This window comes from Equus quagga, chromosome 12 (genome assembly GCF_021613505.1).
Source record: "Equus quagga isolate Etosha38 chromosome 12, UCLA_HA_Equagga_1.0, whole genome shotgun sequence".
NCBI lineage: Eukaryota > Metazoa > Chordata > Mammalia > Perissodactyla > Equidae > Equus > Equus quagga.
Genome location: NC_060278.1, coordinates 1,821,529 through 1,839,265, shown reverse-complemented (window position 1 = coordinate 1,839,265; position 17,737 = coordinate 1,821,529). Strand labels below are relative to the sequence as shown.

The 17,737-nt window shown below is 43.9% G+C and overlaps 1 protein-coding gene across 10 annotated transcripts in view; it reads left to right on the top strand.

Annotated features, from left to right (window-relative positions):
- The first annotated feature begins 10,193 nt into the window (after positions 1-10,193).
- The window catches only part of CREM (cAMP responsive element modulator), a 62,227-nt gene continuing 54,683 nt past the window's right edge, over positions 10,194-17,737 (top strand). For 2 of the 10 annotated variants that reach the window (XM_046678542.1, XM_046678539.1), the window contains exon 1: positions 10,194-10,445. The gene's annotated coding sequence lies outside the window, so the exon portion shown is untranslated. The remainder of the gene's footprint in view (positions 10,446-17,737) is intronic. The other 8 variants (XM_046678540.1, XM_046678538.1, XM_046678544.1 and 5 more) reach the window with 7 other exon arrangements.

Sequence of the window (17,737 nt, the reverse complement as noted above, 5' to 3'; positions counted from 1 at the left end):
ACCTCTACTATTATGTCCAAGGGGTGTGATTAGACATGTGTTCTGGCTTCCTAAATGAAATAGAATTAGAGAAAGCAAGGAGTCTTTTTTCCTTTCCTTTAGCAATTAAGCAAGAGCTGAAAAGAGGTGAAGGAGAAACTACAGGCTGAAGGTGTGAGGATGCAGCGTGGGCACCGGTGTGGAAGCGTCAGAGGAAGGCACAGCATCCCACATGAGGGAGGGAGAGCACTGCAGCCTGCAGTGGACCTAACTGGAATGCAAGCACTCCAAGGCCAAGGAGGGGAGCGTGGCAGGTACCAAAAACGTCTCCCCAATGAAGAAAGTAATAGAAGAAACGGGAGGATTGGACAGTTTGCCTGCCTGTCATAGATGGTGAGGTGACTCAGGGATGTTTAATGCTTCCTGTGACTTGTCATAGACAAACAAAGCCAGACACTAGTGAAAGTGGTAAGAACAGAATTTAATCAAATACAGTAGTCCCTCCTTATCCCTTATCTGCGGCGATGCATTCCAAGGCCCCCAGTGGATGCCTGAAACCACGAATAGTACCGAACCCAATATATGTTTTTTCCTATACATATATACCTATGATAAAGTTTAATTTGTAAATTAGGCATAATAAGAGATTAACAACTAATAACAAAATAGAACAATTATAACAATATACTGTAATAAGAGTTACAGTAGATTTTATTTTTTTTTTTATTTATTTATTTTTTTAAAGATTTTATTTTTTCCTTTTTCTCCCCAAAGCCCCCCAGTACATAGTTGTGTATTCTTCGTTGTGGGTTCCTCTAGTTGTGGCATGTGGGACGCTGCCTCAGCGTGGTCTGATGAGCAGTGCCATGTCCGCGCCCAGGATTCGAACCAAGGAAACACCGGGCCGCCTGCAGCGGAGCGCGCGAACTTAACCACTCGGCCACGGGGCCAGCCCCAGTTACAGTAGATTTTAGCAACGTCAGCATGTGATTTTTTTCCTTTCCTTGTTAAGTTGAGAACTTTCACTTTTTCACTTATGGAAACACTTTATGGCTGCTCTTTCACATAGCGAAATTGCCACCATCAATATTCTTGTACTTCGGGCCCATTAAGTAAAATAAGGGTTACTTGAACACAAGCACTGCGATACGACAACGATTGGTCTGATGGCCCAGATGGCTACTAGGTGACTAACAAACTAGGAGCATATACAGCATGAATGTGCTGGACAAAGAGATGATTCATGTCCTGGGCAGGGGATGGAGCAAGACGGCACGAGACTGCACAAGACTTCATCACCCTACTCAGAATGGCATGCAATTTAAAACATGAGTTGTTTATTTCTGGAATTTTCCATTTAATATTTTCAGACCATGGTTGACCTTGGGTAACTGAAACTGCAGATAATGGGAGACTACTGTATATACTATTGCAATAGGGAAAAGAGTCCCGCATGAACTGAACTCAACTTTGATTTATAGAGAAGTGATTGGGCTTTTTAAAGGGAGAATGCAAGAACAGGGAGGGGGGTGAATGGGGTTCGGCAGAGTCAGGGAAGTGATCAATTACAAAAAGTGCTAAGTCAGGGTTGGGCCATGTGAAACCCATTGGGTTTGTTAACTGTTGCTTATCGAAGCTCCTACCCTCCCACAGCAACTGGGAGACGGGCCCTTTCTTTAGGTGTTGGCTGGAACAAGCTGCAGATTATTCTGGCAGCTTTGAGTTTGCTCAGACAGGCACTCTAAGGGGGCTAGGGTCATCCTAGGGATGCGGCCTTGAGGTATTAGAAACTACGTTTGCCCTTCGTTCCAGTCTTTAAAGGTCAAGGTGAGAAAAGGGCTCAGAGGAGCCTGGCTAGAGTTTGGTCAAGATGAGAATCTTCATCAGACTGAAGGGCCGTTACATTTGGTGGTGTACAACTGGCTCTCGTGGATAGGATTTTTACATGTCGTTAAGTTCAAAATGTAAGAAGTACATGTACTCGGGGGTTAAACTTTCCTAGATGATTTCTAAATGTGTCTACTACCTCTTCTACTATATTATGAATATGATATAAACTGGCTAATAAAGTAATAATGATAGCTAATATTTATTGAGCGCTTAGTGTTACATACTGTACCAAAGCCTTTACATCTTTATTAATTTATTCTTTGAAAATACCTTATGCGGTCGCTATTATGATCTCTCTTCTACAGCTAAAGAAAAGTGGGCTGAGAGGGAGGCTAAAGTCACAGAGCAAAAAAATGGCAGAGCCCTTTTCCAATATGAAATATATTGATAATGATAATCTCTCTCTTTTCTTCATGCCTGGCTTCTCCCTTGCTGTAGTTCTTATGGGCTTGAAGGGGGCTGGGTGGATATATACACATATGTACAGTTGTCCCTTGATACCCACCAGAGATTGGTTCTAGGACCCCCGCAGATACCAAAAGTATGCTCAAGTATACCAGGTATGCTCAAGTCCCTTCTATAGAATGGCATAGTATTTGCATATAACCCACACACATTCTCCCATATACTTTAAATCACCACTAGACTACTTATAATACCTAATAAAATGTAAATGCTATGTAAATAGTTGTTTAACTGTATTGTTCAGGGAATAAGGACAAGGAAAAAAAGTCTGTATGTGTTCAGTACAGATGCAACTATAACAGACCTTTCGATCTGCATCAGTTGAATCCACCAATGAGGAACCCACGGATAGGGAAGGCCGACTGTGTGTGTGTGTGTGTGTGTGTGTGTATACAGCCTTCTACCCTCTTACCTTTTCCCTCCCATTCTCTCCTTCTCTCCACCCCAACCCCCTTTGCAACAACCTGATTTAGGATTCCAGAGCACCCGACCCCCTTAAAGCACTGACACTCCCTCCTCCGTGTTAACGGTCTTGCGTTTCCTCTTTTTGGTCTGATCGATCAGTTGCCCATCTCATCATGAGTCAATCCAACCTGATGCTTTTTACCTAGCTCTCGACATGTGTTTTCAGTTTGGCTCACCTTGATTTCGCCTTTTTCTAACAATCATGTGCACAACTGAGATTTGACAGCTGCCATTTCAATGTAATGGAATTTAGTCTTCAGAATTTAGTCCCTGTCCCAAACAGTTGCTAGAATGAACCCTCCTCGTCACAGGAGGTGCTGTTTTATTTTAATCCACTAACCTTCTAATCTCTTGTAAAGTGGGGCGTGATTATTTCGAAGGGCCTTATATAATAGTCATTGGACTTAATTCTGGGACTAATTTCAAATTTCTTCTTAATAATTAAAATGATTAATAAAGTACTTAAAAAGCAGTTCTTACACTCTATGAATTATTATTGACATCTTTACCATGCTGGTGTTCCTCTGGCATCTCATCTTTGTTGTTAGTGCCATCCAATCGATTCTGACTCCTAGCGGAACCCTGCCCTGTCTTTTTGTGCCATCCTCTCTCCTTCTGGCCCTATATCAGACAAGGTTCTGCTGTTATTCATAGGGTTTTCACGGCCAATTTCTTTGGAAGTGGGTGGCCAGGTCCTCCTTCCTAGTCTGTCTGGTCTGGAAACTCCACTGAAACCTGTGCACCATGGGTGACCGTGCTGGTATGTGAATCCTGGTGGCAAAGCTTTCAGCATCACAGCAATAAGCAGCTGCCATAGTATGACAACCAAGAGATGTGTGGCGTGATTCAACGGGTGGTATGGTTCCCTGACGGGAAATGAATCCAGGCCATGGTGACAAAAGCACTGAATCTTAACCACCAGACCACCAGGGCTGGCCAGCCTCTCGTCTACATACCTAAAAATATAAAAATAAAAGAAATACCAATTACTACCATTATTCTACCAAAAAATATTCAGAGAACAGAACCAAGTCTCTATACCAATTCTATTAAATCCTGCAATTTCTAGGGTTGAACAGAGGTCAATGTTAGCCAAGCTTCATAGTTTTCCAGCCTTATGGTTTTCTCTGACAATAGCTAAATGTAATTATGTGTGTAAACAGTAAATCTGGTGAAAGTGAATTTGTTGTCAATTAAAACAATGTAGAAAAACATTTGAAAGTAGATTTTCATTGCATTTTTATGATTTAAAAAATTAGACATAGTTTAGTGACTGCAAATAATCTCACAGTTTTAAAGAATTCAGTGGCCTGAGTTTTTATTATAATATCCATCCTTTAACTACAGTTCTAAATATTCTGCTGAGTTCAGAGCATATTAGATTTGGACGTTTAAGTTTACCAAACTCAAAGAACAAAGTTCACACACCCACATATAGAAGGATATTTCCTATGTTGGAACCTAGAACTGTTAACTTTCTAGTAGAACGAAACATTTCTTGCCAAACAGCATATTGGAGACATAATAAATCAAGTACATATTACACTGACTTGTTTTATCATTCTCAAATATTTTAACTGGGCACATTATATTTTTCAGAGCCTCAAATCCTAGCTTGAATAGAAAGGGCCTATGTAAAATGCATTAAAGTGAATCCATTTCTAATTCTCTCCTGGGGTAAATCAGTAAAATAAACAAAGTAGGAAGACAGTCATTTGAACAATGCAAAATTCCCAGATCTTGGGTATAGTGGAAGTAGTACAGGATTAAAAGACACAAATCCTGGATTCTAGTCCTGATATTACTATTTATTAGCCAAAGCAAGTGTTGTAACCTCTCAGCCTCCACTTTCTAATCTATAAAACAAAGGAGCTGTTTCAGATTTTTAAGGTTCTTTCTAGCTCTCAGATTCCACACAAGTCAACAAAGGAACTTGGGCAAATCATAAAGTATTAATTATAGCTAACATTTATTTAGTGCTTACTTTGGGCCAGGCACAAAGTTCTACCTACTTTAAATGAATTAGTTCTCGCAACAACCCATGAGGCATGTACTAACATCATCCTCATTTCACAAGTGAGGAAACTGAGGCACAGAGAGGATTAGGAACTTGCCCAACATTTATACAGCTAGTAAAGGATGAAAAATGGAATTTTAACTCATAATTCTGGCTCTGGAGCCCTGACAATAATCATTAATCACAAGCAAAGAAGAGATGGATTATTTCTAAAGAGGTGGTATGCAAGCTGGGTCTTAAAGGATGGGTAAGATTTCAACAGGTAGATATAGAGAATTGGTGAGAAAATGGAGTGAATACAGGCCAAAAAGATTGGAAAATGTAAGGAAAATATATGGAACAGTAAGTGGTAAAGCTTGGCTAACGTGCTGCAGAGTAATAATCTTGCAGTTCATCAGACTGATCTGGAAACTCTAGAAAAGGTAGATTTGCAGGCTGTTCCTTTGGAGATTCTGACTCAGTATGTCAGTTGGTAGGGCCTAGGGCCCGGGAACACGTCTTTTCAACAAGCCCTTCAGATGATCCTGAGGTGCAGCAAGGTATGGGAACCAGTGTGGCAGGAAACAGAAGGGACTAATACAGAGCAGGGCTGCAGACTTAAGCTGGACCCGGATCATGAAGGGCTTTATGCTGAACTAAGGGATTTGGACTTTGTTAGCCAATAAGATTGTACTGAAGTTTTTCTTTGTTTTAATTAAAATTTTATGTCTTTAGAATATGCAGTACATGTAGTACAAAATTCAGGAGGCCACCAAAGGGAATTCAGTCTCCTTTCCACCTCTGACCCTTTCAGTCTCAGTCCTTCTTAGTCATTCTAGACTTTTAAGAAGAGAATCACATCGTGAGAGCCATGCATGAGGAAAATGAGCCAGACAGAAACACTTACAATGAATTATATCAAGGCAAGGATGACCCCAATCAGACTAGTGATAGCAGGAATGAGAAGGAAAGGGTAGATGCCAACTTCTACACGTAAAAGTAATAGGACGTGGCATTTAACATAAGGCCTAGAACATCGTAGGCACTTCAAATTATTTACTAAATGGATCCTCAATGGTATAGTAAAGCATGACCAAAATGACTTCAAGGATTAGAGGCAGGATGACTGGGAGCTGAAAAGTGCTATTAACATTTTTGAAACAAAAAAACCCCCAAGGTTCAAGTATGCAGAGGGAAGATGATATATGCAGTTTTGAATCTATTGAGTTGGAAATGATCCTAGGCCATGCAGGTGGAAATTTCTATCAGGTGATTGGAAATATGACCTGGTGATAGGGAAAGAAGTCGGGAGCTTGGGTATAAATTTTAGAATTTTTTTTCCAAAATAAACAGGAATGATGAGATAACTAAGGAAGACACTGTGGAAGATGTCTAAGGTCAGAAAATTCAGGACTGTCTCCAGTAGCAAAGCAAAGCAGAGGAGCGAAACCAGGAGAGTCAAGTGTCATGGAAACTCAGGGAGGAGATGATATTAGGAAGGTAGGAGTAACTGGTAATGTCAGATGAGGATAAGAGGTCAAAGAGTATGAAGAATGAGAAAAAGTGTAATCAGAAAGAGGAGAGAACAGGGCAAAAATCAGATAGCCAGAGAATAAGAAATAAAAAAGTGGATGGTAAGGAAGCGACCACAGCAAGTGCCTTCTATTCTTGAGAAATCTGAGAGAGAGAATGGCAAGAGATGGAACAACAGGCATAGGGGCAAAAAATGTACTGTGTATGTGCACCCTGGAGTTGGCAACTCTGTAGCCTTCCTTGCAAGAGAAGCAGTGTCAAGAGTTTTCAAGGAGAGACAAGATAAAAATGCATTTGCAGGAAGAGGAGAAGGAGCCAAGAGGAAGAAAGAGACTGAAGGTACAAGGCAGCTGATAACTGAGCAGATCTGATATGAGAAAGAAATGACACATATTACAATTGGATTTGGAAAGGAAAAAAAAAGGAGGCACTCGTCTTGACCCAAAAAGGGAGGAACAGTTTAAGATAGAGATATTTTGAGGTGAGGAGAGAGGATGAAGGTGTTGAGTGACAGCCTGTATTTTCTCAGGAAAGTAGGTAGTCTAGCTGTCTCTCCTCAACAGAGAACTAAATATTGCCTAGGTGAGGAACCCAAAAACCTATACAGTGGACCAATATAAAAATGGCTACCTTTTTAAATTTTTTATTTTTTATTTTTTGGTGAGGAAGATTTGCTCTGAGCTAACCCCTGTTGCCAACATTCCTCTTTTTTTTCTTTGCTTAGCCCTGAGCTAACGTCTATGCCAATCTTCCTCTATTTTGTATGAGGGTTGCTGCCACAACATGGCTTGACGAGTGGAGTCTGTCTGTGCCCAGGATCCGAAAACAAGAACCTGGGCTGCCAAAGTGGATCACGCCAAACCCAACTACTATGCCACAGGGCCAACCCCAAAACGGTTAGCTTTTTTTACTGAGCACTTACCTTACGGCAGATACTTTATTTAATCTTTGTAACAACCCAAAGAAGTAGGTACTATTATTCTTTCCATTTAAAAACTTATGCCTTCCTAAAGAGGACATGAAACTTGCCCAGAGCTAATACATCTAGATTCAAACCCAGCTTGGACTCTATGATTTTTAACTTCTATTACAGCTCACAGCAAGGTGATAGCAAGGCCCCGATTTGGTAGGCGTGCAAGTATGTGTACGTCACCCAAGTATCATCTTTGCCCAGTTCCTTCAAAACACAGTATTCCTGGACACTGGCAGACAAATGATGTAGTATTCCAATAACTAACACTCTGATATTAAGAGAGAAAAAAAGACATAGTCTCTGGTTTCTGAGCTTTATAATTAAGAATAGATACATATAGGAGTGAAATATTGGTATTATAGGGAACATAGTAAAAAATATTTCGAAAACAAGAAATTGCCATTCCTATAATTCTTTTGGCCTGATATGAATTCCTATTCTGTGATAGAAACAGTTCTTGTGGATACAATTTCCCTTGATCTATGAAAATTAGATTTGAACAAAGCTTGGATTTAGAGTAGGTCCTACTAAGTGCAAATTATGAAGGCACTTTGAGACTATAGTAGCTGACCATACAAAATGAGAATACTCTATAACCATGCTGCTCTTCTTTATCCCTGATATTCCATTTAAAATGTTCTATCATCTTTACGGTAGTTGTAAAGATGAGAAACTGAAAAATCTGTCATTGGCATTTCTAATCAAATGCTTGAATCACTTTTAAGGGATGACCCCGCCAGGCAGGTGGTTTGTCCCAGGAGCTCCAGCCTCTTTTGGCATCCTTTACTGTGGGTAGGCAGAATCATGGCGCCACAAACACATCTACACTTAACCCCTGGAACCTGTGAATATATTAGGTTGCACGGCAAAGGGAAATGAAGGTTGCAGGTGGCATTAAGGTTGCTAATCAGTTATTTTGAGATGGGGAGATTATCCTGGATTATCAGGGTGGGCCCAATGTAATCACGGGGGTTCTTATAAGTAGAAGACGGAAGCAAGAGAGAGAATCAAAGAGATGGACTCAATCAGCTGTTGCCGGTTTTGAAGATGGTAGGAAAGGGCCATGAGCCAAGGGATGTGGGCTGCATCTAGGAGCTGGAAAAGGCAAGGAGCTGACCCTGGAGCTGACCTCTTGACTTTAGCTCTGTGAGATGTGGATTGGACTTTTGACCTATAGAACCGCTGGATGATAAATTGGTGTTGTTTTAAGCCACTGAGTTTGTGGTAATTTGTCGTAGCACCAATAGGAAACAACTTGTACCTTTCCTGCTATCTCCTGCCCTCTGCGGGTGCTCTTCCCCTGCTCTCCAGAAGGACTGGACATTTACATCTAAGTAAGGGTTGATTTCCCACTCATACTAGCATTTTAAGGCCTATGTCTAATAAATTCTATGTAATGTATACTTTGTTGGAGAAATTTAGGAATAAACAAATAGGTGGAGAACAATGTTTTGGGAAGGAGAATGATCACAGTTTCCCCCAAATCACTTGTAGCTTAAAATCTATCCATCTGGCACATGGTCAGTCTCGACCATAACGAATGGCATTGTTTTCAGGGTTTAGTAATCTGGCCTTTTTTCTTGTCTTTCCTTCCAATGACTCCTATTTTCTGAGCTAAAATAAACTGTACAGGTTACTTATGAATAAATATTCTGTGCCAGCCTTGTCTAACCACACACAAAAAGGACTTGGTTAACTTTTACATTTTACTAATTTGCTAATGTTTCTCATTAAGAACTTAATTTTTATAAGGTGGTGGAGATAGACATCATCTATTATACTAGGAGGAGGAACTTCAGAATTCTGCCTATGTCAAGAGGGGGAAGTGAACTTACCGGGTTTTTACTTTCTTATCTCTGCTAGCATGCAATTAAAGCTGCAAGTAGTTCAGGGTGGCAAAAATCTAGCACTGAAGAGTCCAAGATTTTCTCCCGCTCTGCTGGGCGTCTAATATTTCACAAAGCTTCCCTTCGCTACCTGCCCTACGTTGACAAATGCTTTTGTTCTCTTTCCTCAGCAACTTTTCACGTAGCGTCCTCCACCGCGGTCTCCAGCGAGCCGCACTCCTGAGCGCCACGAGGTGGGTGGTAGGTCATTGTGGGAAATTCGTCTTTTCTAAACGTAAAGAGGCTTGTTTTTAGGCTAAAAGCCCCGCCTTTTTGAGCGCGTACTCCGCCTTACAACTTCGCCTGTTCCGAGCGCGCAAGAATGGGCTCCCGGTTGACAACAGGTGACTGCTCTACGGGACAGAACCGCTCCTCTGGAAGCCCCGGCGTCCAGCCGGGCAAAAGCTGGACTCTCCCAGAGGCAGGGGTTTGACTGTTATCAAAGGCCCTCCTCTGCTGTCACATCTCCAGCGGGTCTGTCGCTGTTTCTCCGCGACACTGACGCAGAGACAAGGTCACCGCGGAGGCGGCGGCAGGGCGCATCCGGGGGGCTCGCGTCCAGCCGGGGACTCTGGGCAGAAGGGCGTCTCTCGGGATGGCCACGCTCCGGAGGCCCACTCGGCATCCCCGGGGGTCGCAGGATGCGCCTCCGGCCGCAAGCGTCCCACGACGCTCGCGGACCTCGGCTTGGGGTTAGGGACGGGGACGCCCTGGCCGGCAGCCTAGAGGAGAGGTGACCTCGAGGGGTAGAGGCCTTGGCGGCTGCCGTTAACCTAGCGAGCAGATAACCGGCTTCCAGGTGCCCGCGTGGCGGGGCAGCGTCGGGCCTCCAGCCCGCCCCCCGGCCCCGCCTCGGACTCGGCCTTCCTCCTCCCGGCCCCGCCCCCGCCGTCTCCTTCCCCCTCCCCTGCCCCGTTCTATTTAATTGTTGGATTGTCAGCGCCGCACTCCCGCGGGCGGCCTGCAGGGGGCGGGGTTCGAGCCTTGGATCTTTCCGCCGGGCGGCCCCAGGAGGCAGTCGCCGAGCCGGGCGGCGGAGGGCGGGGCGCGAGGACGCGGTTCCGAAGGCGGCTGCGCGGCTTTTGGGCCCAGCTGGTGGGGAGGCGGCGGCCGCATCAGAGCTGACGTGGGGCGACGTGGGCCGGCGGCGCCGGGTTGCTGGGCGGCGGCGCGGCGCCCGAGCGGCGGTCGGGTGCCGCCTCCACCTTCTCCGTCCGTCAGCTGTGACGAGTCCGCTACGTAAACCCCACCGCGGCGGGTAAGTGGCGCGCCGGCCCGACCCGAGGCCGAGGCGCCCGCGACGCGGCGCAGGAGGCGGAGCGGAGCCGGGCGGGGGCCGCCTCGGGGCGGGGGCCGGGTACCGCGCAGCCTCGGGGCGGGGGCCGGGGGCTGGGTGGGGACTGGATGGAGGCCGGGCCTGGGGTGGGGGCAGTGGGGCCTCGGGCCGGGGGCCGGGGTCGGGGCAGCGCAGCCTCGGGCCTGGGGTCGGGGTGGAGGCAGCGCGGCCGGGGACCGGGGTCCAGGGCGGGGACAGCGCGGCCTCGGGCCGGGGGTCGGGGTGGAGGCAGCGCGGCCGGGGACCGGGGTCCAGGGCGGGGACAGCGCGGCCTCGGGCCGGGGGGGGGGGGGGAGGCAGCGCGGCCGGGGGTCGGGGGGGGGGGCAGCGCGGCCGGGGACCGGGGTCCAGGGCGGGGGCAGCGCGGCCTCGCGGCGCCGTCCCGCCCCGCCGACGGCGGCCGCCCCCTGCGCCTGGCGGCGCTCCCGCGTCCTGTGGGCTGACGAGGCGGGGTGGTTCTGAAGGCGCCCGGCGCCGGGCCGTGCGGTCTCCGCGGCGGGAGAAGCGGAGGGGCGGGCCGCCGCCGGTCGGTGGCGCCGCTGTCCCGGGGTATCAGTCGGCTGAGAGGTCAGCTAACGCCGCCTCTTCAGGCGCGGGTCCGAGGGCCGGGCTGCGGGGCCGCTGCGGTCCCCACGACAGGCTGGGTGAGCGAGGCGGGGCGCACGGATCGCGGCTCTCCTCGCCTTGGGGTCGCCCTTGCGCCCCACTCCGCCCGCCGCGGCCGTGGGGCCGTCGCTGCGCCGCACGCCGGGACCCTGCCCCGCTGGGCGCCCCGGAGCCCCGCCGCAGCCCCTCCGACGGGCGGCGCCCCTCGCGGCTTCCGCGGCGCTGGCTGCGGTGCGGGTTAATCGGGCGGGAGGGCGGCCCCTCGGCCGCAGAAGCGGAGGTCCGGGCCGCGGGCTGCGGTGCCCCGAGAAAAGGGTGCCGCGCTAGGTGGTAACTCGGCCCCTCTTCTCCTAGTCTTGATGGCCTTTTTGGAGAACGAGCTGCTTTCCTTGCATAAGTCGGAGTAGTCTTTAAATCTTTGAACTTAAAGTAACTGTTGTTTTCTAAAGAAAGGCAAATTGCAAACAGTGTGTTTTGGCCAGTAAATGCTAGGTATTAAAACTGATGTTTGAGGAACTACTTATTGGTCCAAACAGAAGTTTTAAAAAGATATTTAAATTATTTTGATCCCGGATGAGTAAACCCTTAAAGCGCTGTCGTATTAAGTGTTGATAATTACGCCAACGTTTCTGGTGAATCTGTCAATAGGTCGGTGTAAGCACATGCTTTCCCAGTGACTTGCTGGTCCACCTGGAGTCGTGGTGTGAAGTTGTAATCACACTGATGTTTTGTGTACATATTTTGTAAGAGAATGTGAATAAATTTTTATTGAATATGTAAATACAGAGGCTCTCTTTAGTCTTTTTGTTTTTGCATTGTCCAGGAAGGTTAATGAAATTTGCTTCCAGGGGCTGGCCCGGTGGCGCAGCGGTTAAGTGCTCATGTCCGGCTTCGGTGGCCGGGGGTTTGCCGGTTCGGATCCCGGGTGCAGAACTGGCGCCACTTGTCCAGCTACTCTGTGGTAGGCGTCCCACATATAAAGTAGAGGAAGATGGGCATGGATGTTAGCTCAGGGCCAGTCTTCCCCAGCAAAAAGAGGAGGATTGGCAGCAGTTAGCTCAGGGCTAATCTTCCTCAAAAAAAAAAAAAAAAGTTTGCTTCCACTGATGACTTTAACAGACTCCCCACTCCCTAGACTACTCTAGTTTGCTACTGACACAACACAACTAGAGTAATCGTTGCAGGGTTAAAAAATAAAATCTGCTTTAGAATTATGGCCGTTTCATGAAAGGTAGGGAAGAGTTTCAGATTATAAATATACATTCTGACCCAATCTTTACCAGTCTAAATATATATTTCTGATCCTGTTTTCCCCAACTTAGTATTCTCTACAAGTAAGTATTGGGCCAGAAAATTAAGCCAGGTTTATTGTTGAACTATCTGCTGGAAAGTACTCAGATGTCCATTTAGATTGACTTTTAAAAATAAAGCTGAACTTAATAAAGCAAACACTTAACAGTTGAACCATTGATATTTTGAAGTGCAGTCAACTTTGTTAATGAAATAAGCCTGAAGTGTCTTTCAACTCTTAAGTATTTCTACTGTATTGAGCTGATGAATTGCATATATAAAAGTCAACTTTGTGAAGAGTTATCTTATCTCGAATGCATTTTCAATATTATCAATACAGATATATAGATTATAAAAATGTAGATTTCAGGGAAAGTGTTTCTCATCTGTTACACTTAGGTAGAAATAAACATTTAAAACTATCTTGTTAATTTCTTTTAAAAGAGTACATAAAGGTATTTAAAACACTTTCACCATGGGAAATGCACAATGAATTCCAGGCTGTTCTTCAGAGTAGATGCTTTCACGCCTGGGTTTTCTTTTTCTGATGTTCTAGGATAGCCAGTAGAGAATAAGGGAGAATGAAGAGGAAACCCTAAGGATAACATTAGTGGGAATTTATCTTGATATTACTCCTGAAGACACCTTGAGTCTTATTCGTATAATTCAGCTATAGCAAAGTTTAAAAAATAAAAATATTTTGCACGTCTCTTGACTGCTGTCCTAGGAGTGTTAGAGGAAATGACTAGTAAGGAGAATGTGAAGCAATTTTGAGGAAAAGGATATCTAGGAAGTTATATGGGAGTTTTGCTCAAAGAATGTTTGAATAACTGTCCCACTGGTGAAGAAGGATGGAGGCCTTTCAGGATCCTTATCAGCAACTCTTTTGTGATGCTCTTTGGAAGGCTCCCACTTCTCCCAAAATGGGAAGCATCTTCATGCATGTTTTCTGAACAGTGACAAAACAGACCAATTAAATGTCAAAATAAAATCCTGTGAAATTTTAGCAGTGGGGCTCATGTGATTCTAACACTTCGAGAATTTCACAAAATAAACTGCTTCTTCAAAGTTATCTTAGTGAAATTTGACACAACAGACTTAAAATTAGACCATCCTAACTCAATGTCAAGTGTCATACAGTTTTGTTCATAATCTCAAACAGCCTCAATTTTTTTCATTGATAGCACAAAACTGAATTTTTGCTTAGAAATATTTTAAACTGGAATTTATGTCCTAGCATTGATTGTGATGAAAGCTTCCAGCTCTGGAACTGGGGCAACTGTACCGTGCGTAAAGACCTATGTTACTGTATATGGACACTCGGGATGCTTTGCTCCTCTTGAAAGTGACGGTATGTTTAGGTATGTTTCTGCGTTTAGAAAGATGCCAGTTTTGTTCATATGCACAAGATAGGAGCAATCTACGTAAGTATAATAATGTTGAACTTCATTTCTCTAAACTTTAGCTCGTTCAAGTGTGTTATCTATTCTTTCCCACATTTACTAGTCGGTAGCAATGCAGTTGTCCTTCATGTAGAGGTGTTTTGAAATGTAAAGTGCAGTAATGAAGCATGCTATTGAAAAGAAAAACCCTGCAATGACTAGTCAAGCAAATAACTCCCCCAAAAGACTTCAAATTTTGTTTCGCTTCAGAAGTGGTGTGTGTGTGACAGCTGAGGTGGGGGCGAGGGGGGCGGGGCGGGCCGGTTGCTTGGAGAGGTGGGGATAAGCCATGACTATTTGAATTTCATTTTTCATTTCCCCCTTGCAGCTGATTCTGCTGTTCACCTACTGTGACATAACCAAAAGCAGGCACCAGGTGGGGAGTGAATTGAAAAGGAGTTGCTCGAATAGTTAATCCTTTGGTGATTTTAGTAGAGTTAAGATTTCTTAAATAATAGCAGGTATCTGAAGCAATTAAATTGGAGTGGCCTTGAATCTATATTAGAAGATGCCTGATTTTCTATATGATTCATGTTCAAAATATTAAAGACATTATTTACAAGTGTTTCAAATAATTATTTACAAGCATTGCTCCTGGCTACTTCTGTTTTTACACACAAGTGTAAAGTTTGTTATTTGAAAGTTATTGTAACTTTCCTTCACAAAGATTACAAAACTTTAAAAGTGATCTAGTTTCCCATTACTGCTGTCTCACTTTGTTTTTCCTCATCTCCTTCACCTGAAATTCGTAATAACCATAGGCTCATCCCTGTCAACTTCAGGGATATAGCTCTTTGGAATTACGTCTCGCTTCTAGCTATCCCTGCCTTCTCCCAACTTTTTAATTGACTTGATTGAGAAGGACCAGCTTTACAATATTGCTCCTTAAATCACAGTTAACCTACGAAGATGTCCTGCTTTCCTGAAGACCTAAAACCTTGCTTCATCCCAGAACCAAAGAAACAGATTGCCCTTTTCTGTGTTCTCTTTCTCTTCCTGCTTCCATAGGACATGTACTGCCTTTTATTCCACATTCCTTTTATTTTGACTATACTAATTGTGCAGGGGTTTTTTGCTTTGCCTTTCTTGCAAAAACTATCTCAGTGCATAATTTGCTTTTTCTATTTTTGTGTTTTTGAAAGTAGAGCAAGAGCTTACATTGTTTTGCAAGTGTCTTTATAAAGAACTCTTCATTTTTATAATATTTCCCCAGTATTTATAGTTCTTTTCCACTGTAATGTCTAGTCCAAAAGGATTTTTTTAAAAGCAGCCTATTTTGTCTTTCCAAATCATTCAACTTAGTTTTCATAGAAGCTCTTCTTTTTAAATCATTGTATCTATTTAATAATTTTGTCTAACATGCTATTTAACAGAATTCCAAAATTGCAATAATAAGTATGGCTGGCATAATCAGGTTTGATGATAAATACAACTGACTCTTGGTGAGCATCCCCCCAGCCGTTAGGAATGTAAGCGCTTGGGCACACTGGAGAACACCTGCAGTGGGTATTTGCTAAACTGTAGTTAATCTGTGGAGGGAATGGAGAACATTGGTTAATCAGAGAGTTGGTTGGTGAGGTGCAGATTGGTTAGGTAAACTTTTATATTCCAGGCAAGTTGCCCAAGAAGTTTGATTCTTAAATAAATGTAATTTTTTCAGAAAAATCAAGATATTAATGTAATTAACCACAGCAGAGTATATGTTCAAAACTCTTAAGTGTAAATATAATGCTATCTTTAATTGGTGTAGAGAGCTATTTATTATGGGATACTTGATAGCAATGAAATTAATGGAAACTGTTATGCCAAAGGGTGAATAGAGTAGCACACTGGTGAAGAGTAGGGTGAATGCCAAATGTTACTTTTGTCATCAAACCTAATATATGACAGAAAGCTTTATCACTATGAGAAATGGCTTTCCTCCCAATTCAGCACAGAAATCCACATCTAGGCAAAAGAATTTTTTAACTCATTTTTCTGTCTTAGTATAAGCTATTTGCCTATAATAAACCAGTCTAAAATATATCTTTCTATTCTAAAAGATAAATCTTCCTTGTTAGATAGGATTTTAACATTATTTTTGTAGAAAATTGGTAGTATACAGGACATGACATCAGTATCCTTTGTGATTTTAGGTATAAGGAGATCGGGTTAAACATTATGATGTCAGACTGTATCATGAAATGATGATGAATTTAGGGGTACGTTGTAGGCCAAATAGAATATTTGTACATTGTCTTAAGCCCATCCTGAGAGCACATTAGGACATTTGAGCTCTTAGCCATTCCAGTGTTTGTGTATGTGCAGGTGGTGGATGCTAAATTCAGCCCTAGTCTGCCCATTTAGAGTATGTTCTAGGGCATTAAAACTAGATTTGGGATGAGATCAACAGAATAAAAAGCAGTTGAGTTTTTCAAAGTATGCATAGTTTATAGTGTGGTAAAATGGGATCTCCTGCAAATCCACATAAGGTAATTTTGAGCCTGGAAAATTGATGTAATAGAAAAGAATGGCAAACCTGAAATCTGAATGCTTTTACACAAACTTTATCAAGCCTCTACAAAGTACCTGAAATTAAAACGCTGAGAACTTTGGGTATTCATTCTTAGGCAGCAGGGAAGCGTTGGAGGATCTTGAATGAAGAAATAGCATGTTTGGATTTGCATTCTGAATAGAGCGTTGTGGTCTAATGGAGTGGGTTATGAGGGACTGAGATGAGGCTTGAGTGAGGTGAAGTACTTATAGGGAGTCTATTATCACTTTAATCATGTCAAGAAATGATCAGTTTCAGAACTAAAGCAGTGGCAGTGAGGACAGAGAGAATGGAGGAGAGAATTTTAGGAGAGAAAATTATTGAGGCTGAGTAAGCTGGTGGTCCTTGCTTATATTCCAAGCCAATTAGACATTTTGCATTTATTAATACCTTTCCTCCTCACAAGATTGGTGTCATTTGACAGATGAGAAAGGATGCTTGGAGAAATTAAATAATTGTCTGGGATCACATAGCTAATAAGTGATAGAACTCAACACCCAGGTCAACCTCCAGGGCCAGCCAGTGCTTTTATACTACACGCTACCATCCTGCTACTCAGGAATGGGGGACAAAGGAAGTTGAAGAATGGAGGGAGAAGAGGACTCCCAGACAGGGGCTGAGTGAATAGTGATGCCAGTCACTGAGACAAGAGCACAGCGAGGGGAGAGATGCAGAGCAAGGGAGCTGAGGTTAGTTTTGAAAATTTGAGCTTGAGGATCTGTGAGCTAACCATTAAGATTCAACTAATAGGCAGATAGATATGGGCTAGAGCTCAGGAGAGAGAGTTGTAGGCTGGACATGGGATTTGAGACTTGTCAAGTGAGGATAGAGTCACCTAGGGAGAATGTATAGAGGAGATTGCTGTGACTGGAAACCTGGGAATACCAGCCTTTAAAGAGTAGACCAAAAACAAAGGGCTGGATAATTTGGAAGAAAAGCATAAACGTGTTACAAAGAGTTCAAGGAGGACAAAATTTGGAGAGTAGGAAATGCTGTAGGAGTATTAAGGAAGATAGGGACTAAAAAGCATCCTTTCAGATTTGGCAAGCAGGCAGTCGGTGGTGACTTAGTAGTTGGAAAGAACTCGTTCTCTGATAGGCCGGGTCCGGGTCGGGTTTGTCTGATGGGATTCTTCTGGTATGAGGCTTTCTCTTCTAACCTCCTGCGGCTGTGGTGGAGAAAGCTGGTGCTCTCTTCAACGCTGGTTGCCTTTGGGACGAGGAAATAGGTGGCTGTTCTGGACTTCACTGAATACCTTTTTCTACTTTTTGAATCCTGAATCATAGGAAGGTATTACTTATTCAAAAATTAAACTAAAGAAAATATTTCCATGAGAAATTAGC